Below are 8,602 nucleotides of genomic sequence, written 5' to 3' on the forward strand. Positions count from 1 at the left end.
GCATCAGCTGCAAATGGGGTGGAAAGTGGGGACACGGTCTCCCTGCACGGAGTCCTAGGAGGTAACAAAATGGGGTTTTCAGAGGGGTCAGGCAGGGCCCCAGGAGGGAGGTATATGTTGGCATCTGCCCGACTTGGAGCCAGACCTAGGGAGCATCAGGAGATGTGTGGGGAAACATCAGGGCCCAGCCATTGTTGGCTCAAAAACAGTACAGAGAGAAGTCCTGTGGGGACAGTACACACGTGCTGGGAGGCGGGGAAGGCTGCAGGCCCTGAAAGGACTCCTCAGGCACCAGTATCCCATGATTCCGAATATCGATCGCAGCCAAAGGAAGGTGGGGGGTGCCTTCCTAAAAATGCTTTCCATCTGGACTTCCCTGGTGGTCCAGTGGTTGAGAATCAGCCTGCCAGTGTGGGGGACATGGATTCAATCCCTAGTCTGGGGAGGTTGCACATGCACGGGGTCAACAAAGCCCATGGGTCACAACCGCTTAGGCTCGCTCACTCTAGAGCCTGCACTCTGCAACAAGAGGAGCCACGGCAGTGAGAAGTCCACGCACCGCAACTAGAGAGTGGCCCCAGCTTGCTGCAAGCAGAGAAAACCTGCCGCCATCAACAAAGACCCAGAACAGTCAAAAATAAATAAATTTTTAAATGAAATAAATAAATGTCTGACAGCAGGGGTTTTGTCTTCTTCCCGAGACTAGAAACTCTAGGAGGGCAGGGAGCAACCTGAAGGCAAGGACCATGTCACCCCTCCTCAGACTGGGAGCTCCCCTAACAGACTGACTGCTGCTGCTGCTGCTGCTAAGTCACTTCAATCATGTCCGACTCTGTGTGACCCCATAGACGGCAGCCCACCAGGCTCCCCCGTCCCTGGGATTCTCCAGGCAAAAACACTGGAGTGGGTTGCCATTTCCTTCTCCAATGCATGAAAGTGAAAAGTAAAAGTGAAGTCGCTTAGTCGTGTTCGACTCTTAGCGACCCCATGGACTGCAGCCCACCAGGATCCTCCGTCCATGGGATTTTCCAGGCAAGAGTACTGGAGTGGGGTGCCATTGCCTTCTCTGACAGACTGACTACCCAAAGGCAAATGCAACCTTTAACACCTGTTTCAGATCTCATGATCCTGAATAGACCAGGCCCAGTATTCCTCCCATAGGCACCTATGCCCAACGGGGCCTTTTCTTTTGACTCCCTGCTCCCCTTGGTTCTAGCTCATCCCCCTTCTGAATGACTCCCATCCCCTCCTCTGCAGATGCTCAGTGAGGCCCTATCTTTGCCTTGCATTTTCCCTTTCCAGGCAGATTATACATATTTACTGATTCCTTCCTTGCCCTCCCCCATTCCCCATGTCCTGATGGATAATGTCCTGTGCATGTAGCTGAATTATCTTCCTCCCAAGAACCCTGAAGCCAATGTGGTGGAGGCTCCCAAAGGTCATCTCATCTGGCTCTATCTTTAGGCTGGTACACGCTAAAACTGGTCCTAGTAAGTGAAAGTCCATTCTGCAACAGGGCATAAAATATATGGTTGCTAGAACTAACACCCCAAAAAGATGTCCTTTTCATTATAGGGGACTGGAATGCAAAAGTAGGAAGTCAAGAAACACCTGGAGTAACAGGCAAATTTGGCCTTGGAATACGGAATGAAGCAGGGCAAAGACTAATAGAGTTTTGCCAAGAAAATGCACTGGTCATAACAAACACCCTCTTCCAACAACACAAGAGAAGACTCTACACATGGACATCACCAGATGGTCAACACCGAAATCAGATTGATTATGTTCTTTGCAGCCAAAGATGGAGAAGCTCTATACAGTCAACAAAAACAAGACCGGGAGCTGACTGTGGCTCAGATCATGAACTCCTTATTACCAAATTCAGACTTAAATTGAAGAAAGTAGGGAAAACCACTAGACCATTCAGGTATGACCTAAATCAAATCCCTTATGATTATACAGTGGAAGCGAGAAATACATTTAAGGGCCTAGATCTGATAGAGTGCTCGATGAACTATGGAATGAGGTTCGTGACATTGTACAGGAGACAGGGATCAAGACCATCCCCATGGAAAAGAAATGCAAACAAGCAAAATGGCTGTCTGGGGAGGCCTTACAAGTAGCTGTGAAAAGAAGAGAAGTGAAAAGCAACGGAGAAAAGGAAAGATATAAGCATCTGAATGCAGAGTTCCAAAGAATAGCAAGAAGAGATAAGAAAGCCTTCCTCAGCGATCAATGCAAAGAAATAGAGGAAAACAACAGAATGGGAAAGACTAGAGATCTCGTCAAGAAAATTAGAGATACCAAGGGAACATTTCATGCAAAGATGGGCTCGATAAAGGACAGAAATGGTATGGACCTAACAGAAGCAGAAGATATTAAGAAGAGGTGGCAAGAATACACAGAAGAACTATACAAAAAAGATCTTCACAACCAAGATAATTACGATGGTGTGATCACTCACCTAGAGCCAGATATCCTGGAATGTGAAGTCAAGTGGGCCTTAGAAAGCATCACTATGAACAAAGCTAGTGGAGGTGATGGAATTCCAACTGAGCTATTTCAAATCCTGAAAGATGATGCTGTGAAAGTGCTGCACTCAATATGCCAGCAAATTTGGAAAACCCAGCAGTGGCCACAGGACTGGAAAAGGTCAGTTTTCATTCCAATCCCAAAGAAAGGCAATGCCAAAGAATGCTCAAACTACCGCACAACTGCACTCATCTCACACGCTAGTAAAGTAATGCTCAAAATTCTCCAAGCCAGGCTTCAGCAATACGTGAACCGTGAATTTCCAGATGTTCAAGCTGGCTTTAGAAAAGGCAGAGGAACCAGAGATCAAATTGCCAACATCCACTGGATCATGGAAAAAGCAAGAGAATTCCAGAAAAACATCTATTTCTGCTTTATTGACTATGCCAAAGCCTTTGACTGTGTGGATCACAATAAACTGTGGAAAATTCTGAAAGAGATGGGAATACCAGACCACCTGACCTGCCTCTTGAGAAATCTGTATGCAGGTCAGGAAGCAACAGTTAGAACTGGACATGGAACAACAGACTGGTTCCAAATAGGAAAAGGAGTACGTCAAGGCTGTATATTGTCACCCTGCTTATTTAACTTATATGCAGAGTACATCATGAGAAACACTGGACTGGAAGAAGCACAAGCTGGAATCAAGATTGCTGGGAGAAATATCAATAACCTCAGATATGCAGATGACACCACCCTTATGGCAGAAAGTGAAGAGGAACTAAAAAGCCTCTTGATGAAAGTGAAAGTGGAGAGTGAAAAAGTTGGCTTCAAGCTCAACATTCAGAAAACTAAGATCATGGCATCCAGTCCCACCACTTCATGGGAAATAGATGGGGAAACAGTGGAAACAGCGTCAGACTTTATTTTTCTGGGCTCCAAAATCACTGCAGATGGTGACTGCAGCCATGAAATTAAAAGACGCTTACTCCTTGGAAGGAAAGTTATGACCAACCTAGATAGCATATTGAAAAGCAGAGACATTACTTTGCCAACAAAGGTCCGTCTAGTCAAGGCTATGGTTTTTCCTGTGGTCATGTATGGATGTGAGAGTTGGACTGTGAAGAAAGCTGAGCGCTGAAGAATTGATGCTTTTGAACTGTGGTGTTGGAGAAGACTCTTGAGAGTCCCTTGGACTGCAAGGAGATCCAACCAGTCCATTCTGAAGGAGATCAGCCCTGGGATTTCTTTGGAAGGAATGATGCTAAAGCTGAAACTCCAGTACTTTGGCCACCTCATGTGAAGAGTTGACTCATTGGAAAAGACTCTGATGCTGGGAGGGATTGGGGGAAGGAGGAGAAGGGGACGACAGAGGATGAGATGGCTGGATGGCATCACTGACTCGATGGATGTGAGTCTGAGTGAACTCTGGGAGTTGGTGATGGACAGGGAGGCCTGGCATGCTGCGATTCATAGGGTCGCAAAGAGTCGGACACAATTGAGCGACTGAACTGAACTGAACTGAGTCCATATGGACAAAAGGAAGGAAAGGAAAGAGAAGACCCCATAGCCCTTTCCCCCAAATCTCTTGCACTTCTCTCTCTGCCAGTCCTCAGCCTCTAGCCTCTCTCCCTCATGCTGTAAGTGAGGCGCACTTTCTCTTAGTGAGACTTCAATAAAACTGAGTCACTCTCCTCATTCTAGAGATCTGGACAATACTTTGTCCTGCTTGAGTCAGCCCTTGCCCTGAGTCTTCCCACCAGGGCAGACTGCTACTGGACTCTGATTTGTTCATAAATGTCCTTCCTGGGACTTCCCTGGTGGTCCAGTGGCTAAGAATCCGCCTTGCAATGCAGAAGATGTGCATTTGATCCCTGGTTGGGGAACTAAGATCCCACATGTTGTAGAGCAAGTACTGAGCCTGCGTGTTCCGGAGCCCGTGAGCCACAGCTACCAAAGCCAGCACACCACAACTAGGGAGTTCATGTGAAACTGAAAGATCTTGCATGACACAGAAAGACCCAACGCAGCCAAACAGATATTTTAAACAAATAAATATCCTTTCTTCCTTGAACCTCCTTCTATACCCTGAGACCATCATGCGTATACTAGAGCCTTATGGATGGGAAGGGACTAAAGTCCTAGACCCAAAGAAATGACCCTTCAGGTGGTTCAGATATGATCGGTGGGTAGCAATTACACCAACACTTCACAGTTTGCGACAACAGCTATATATTTACTCACAACTTTGTACATTTGGGAAGAAGATGGCTTCTCTCCTTTATGTGTCATTGCAAAAGTGGCTCACTTGGGGCTAGAGAATCCAAAATGATCTCTCTCACATGTCTGGGGCTTCAGCTTGGGGTGGTTGGAACAGTTGGGGGCTGTCTGAGTCCCTCTCTTTCTCTCTACATGGCCTCGCTCTCCAGCGGGGTAGCTGAACTTCCTTACAGCATGGCAGCTGCCTTCTAACGTGGGGGGACAGATGGAAACTGCAATGCCCCTTAAGGCTGAGGCCTAAAAGTCCTGAACATCTTATTCTGCCACATCCTCTTAGGCACAGCCAGTCCCAGGTACAACAGAGGAGAAACAGATGCTTCTTGCAGCACTCAAGCCTAGGAGTGGGAAGAGCTGCTGGCAGCCATATTTGGATCCAGGCCGCCACAGCAGGCCTAATACATGAAACCGATCCAGAATCACCAAGTTCTGTGTGGATCTATCCAGCTTCCTTGCAGGAGGGAAAGAGTAGGCTGGCGGGTTCCTGAGAAAAGCAAGTGTTTCTGAGGCCTTTTGGGGCTGTGAGCTGGGTAGGTTGCCCCTTAGGGAAAAAGGGCAAAGGGCTCAGGGTGGGCAGAGCAGAGACGATAAGGAGCTCTGGATCTCTGGGGAGACAGTACCAGACCAGAGGGGAGAGTGTGAGTCCCACAGTGGGGAGAAAAGCTGGGACAGCTCGGCGCTGGGCCTTGGAAGGTCCTTGGGGAAGGCTGCTGGGGGTGCATGAGCAGGTCTGCTACAACTGGGGTGCAGTACATACATTTTATCCTTCTTTCCTTCCAAGTCTATTTAAAGACTGTTTCTCTTTTCCGAGGCCGCGTGTTGCAATCCCTTTCGTGCTTAGATTTGGATCTTCTACTGATGAGCTCCAGCCCCTAGAGAAATCTCTTGCCTTGCCTTACCACACTTGGGGGAATTTGGCTTTCAGCCGTGGGGTTGGCCACCACCACATCCTCCCCCTGTCCCACTTTTCTTGGGCCTGTTTGTATTCGGTCTAGACAATTCGTTTTTATTTGTGGATGCTCTGCCCTAGCCTGGGGCAGCTGTGGTGAGGTGGGAAGAGCACTGGAATTGGAGTCAGAAAAGCTGGTTTAAATTCTGGTTTGGCCATTTACTGGCTGGGCGTCAATTCAGGCAAGTTATTTAGTCTCTCTGAGCCTCATCTGCCAAGGAAAAATAATGAGCCCCATCTCCAGGGTGGCTAAAAGGAGGAGCCAGGGCCTGGCACAGAGAAGAACCCTTCTAATCCCCTCACCCAGCCCTGCTCAAGTCTCCACTTGTTAACAAGCCCCTCTACCCACCACCCCAGCCAGGGCCAGCCATCACCTACCATCCACAGTCCTGGGATGAAGTAAACCCTCCGTCACCCGGCCTCAGTGTCAACAATGTCAGTCAGATTACAAATGTTTATTGAGCATGTTCTACATCCCAGGCCCGTTCTAGGAGCTGTAGATACAACACTGAACAAAACAGATAAAAATCTTGGCGCTGACGTTGCTTGCATTCTAGTAGTTGGGGAGATGGGGGGAGGGTAAATTTTAAAGCTACACTGTCCAAAATGGTAGTCACAGCCTCACGTGTATATTGAGCACTTGAAATGTAGCTACACCCGAGATGTTTGATGAAAGCAAAATACATATCAGATTCAAAAACGCAGTAGTGAAAAATGTAAAATATCTGATTAATCATTCTTATGTTGATTCGATGTTGGGATGATATTTTAGATATGTGGGGATTAAGTTAAATGTATGATTAAATGAAATGTCACTTGTTTCTTCTTACCTTTTAAAATCTGGCTCAAAGAACATTTTAAATTACATATGTGGTTCACATCATAGTTTTGTTGAAGAGTCCTGTTCTGGAGTACATTGGTGATCACATGTGCCATGGAAAAAAAAAGAGGGATGATGAAAAGAGGACCCCAAGTGCAGAGGGAAGAAGAGATGTTGACTGTAAATGCATTGGTTAAGGTGGCCTTGCTGAGAAGGTAACAAAACTTGAGAAGTGAGAGAGCCCCGCATGTCATGTCTGGGGGAAGAGAACTCCAGGAAGAGGGCAGAGCATGTGCAAAGGCCCTGAGGTGGGAGTGCTCCCACGGTCCCGGGAACAGAGAAACCAGTGTGGCTGGAGCCCAGTGGCCAAAGTGGGGTCAGAGGTCATTGAGTCAGGGAGATGGAGGCAACACAGATGATGCAGGGCCTTTTAAGGCCATTGCATGGACTTTGGCTTTTTTCTCCAAATAAAACAGAGTCTGCAGGGTTTCGAGCCAAAAGGTGATATGATTCAGCTCACATTTTAACAGGCTCACTCTGGCTAACTACAGTGCAGGCAAGAGAAGAACCTGGGAGGCCAGGTGGAGGCTCAGGCAAGTATCCACTTGGGATGTCAGGAACCTGACCTCACAGGGCCGTTGTGTGGATTGTTAACCAGCAGAAGAGCTGCTGGTGGCAAGTGCTTGGAAAATGAGCACTTAACTAGATCCAAAGCTGCCTGAGGGCAGGGACCTCACCTCCTGTTCCCCCGCCCCCTCCGCCCCCAGTGTGGCCAGAAGAGGCAGGGGGTGCCCTCCCGGATCAGCCACTGAAGTCACTTCTACCCCTCTCAGGGCATCTCCCCTGGGAGGATTACAACAGCCTCCTGTGGCCTCCCTGCTGGTATGCTTCCTCTTTAAAACCCCTCAACTGCTGCTCATCCCCAGGTCTAGGCTCCTGGCACCATGGGCACTGCAGGCAGGGCTATTTCTGCCTTTCTTTCTCACCTTTGACCCCGTACCCACTCCCTTTCTGAGCCCCTGCTCTGCCTTTGCTCACACCCCCCATCTGCCTGGGATGTCCGTTTCAACCCTCCGCCCTCCCCTCCCCGTTCTGTCATCTCCTTCCCACCCACCGTTACCTAAGGGTAGTGTCATAAGCAGACCCCCTAGACTCTACCACCCGCCATCCTTTCCCACTCCAAGCTGGATCAGATATCCCCCAGACCCTAAATGCTCCCTAGAGGTCCAGTGATTAGAACTCCATGCTTCCGCTACAGGGGGCACAGGTTTGATCCCTGGTCTAGTCAGGGAACTAAGATCCCACCTGCCACATGGCCAAAAAAATGACCCCATCATCTTTTATGTGTTTTTCTATTTGTGAATTTATAATTCTGTGTCTCTTCACCCACCCTCACCAGACGTATGGGGGTTGGAATTGTGTCTCATTCATAACAGCATCCCAAGCTCTGGCACCATGGCTGGTGGCCCAATAAATAAAAGAAGCTAGAGAAGTGGACTTGGAAGCATTGCTCATAAATGCCAAAGTCCCAAACAGCTTCCACCTTCCCCGGGACTGCACGCAAGACAGGCCTGAGCAGCAAGGCAAGGCAGGGAGTCCACTTAGGGGCAAGCAGAACTTGGGCCCAGCTTCCAGAGGTTCAAGGAACTGGAGAACCACCATGTAAAACTCAATTACACCCTGGGGTCACAGGACCCACATGAGTGCTTCTTCCCACTCCCAGCCTGTTGCAGCCAAGGCTCCAGCACCAAACCCAGACCCTTAGTGTCCGGTGGGAACAAGCCCAGACACATAGCTAGTTTTGTCCCTGACACGGGACACCACCTGGATCACACAGCACCTGGAGGCAGCACTACTCACTGCAGGGACCTTGGCTCCAACGGAGCTGTCTCTCTCTCCCCAGTTTCTGTAGATGGCAAAGAATAGATGAGCTCCCCTGGGACCGGTCCAGCCAGAATGGAAGGACTCTAGCCCCAGCACAATGAAGTGGGTCACCCCATAGCCTATACACCTGGAACCCCTTTCCCAGACCTCAGGCAAAAACCATGTTTCCCATGGGAGGAGGGAAGGGGGGTGCAGGAGAA

The sequence above is a fragment of the Bos mutus genome, chromosome 23 (assembly GCF_027580195.1).
Source record: "Bos mutus isolate GX-2022 chromosome 23, NWIPB_WYAK_1.1, whole genome shotgun sequence".
NCBI classification, from domain to species: domain Eukaryota; kingdom Metazoa; phylum Chordata; class Mammalia; order Artiodactyla; family Bovidae; genus Bos; species Bos mutus.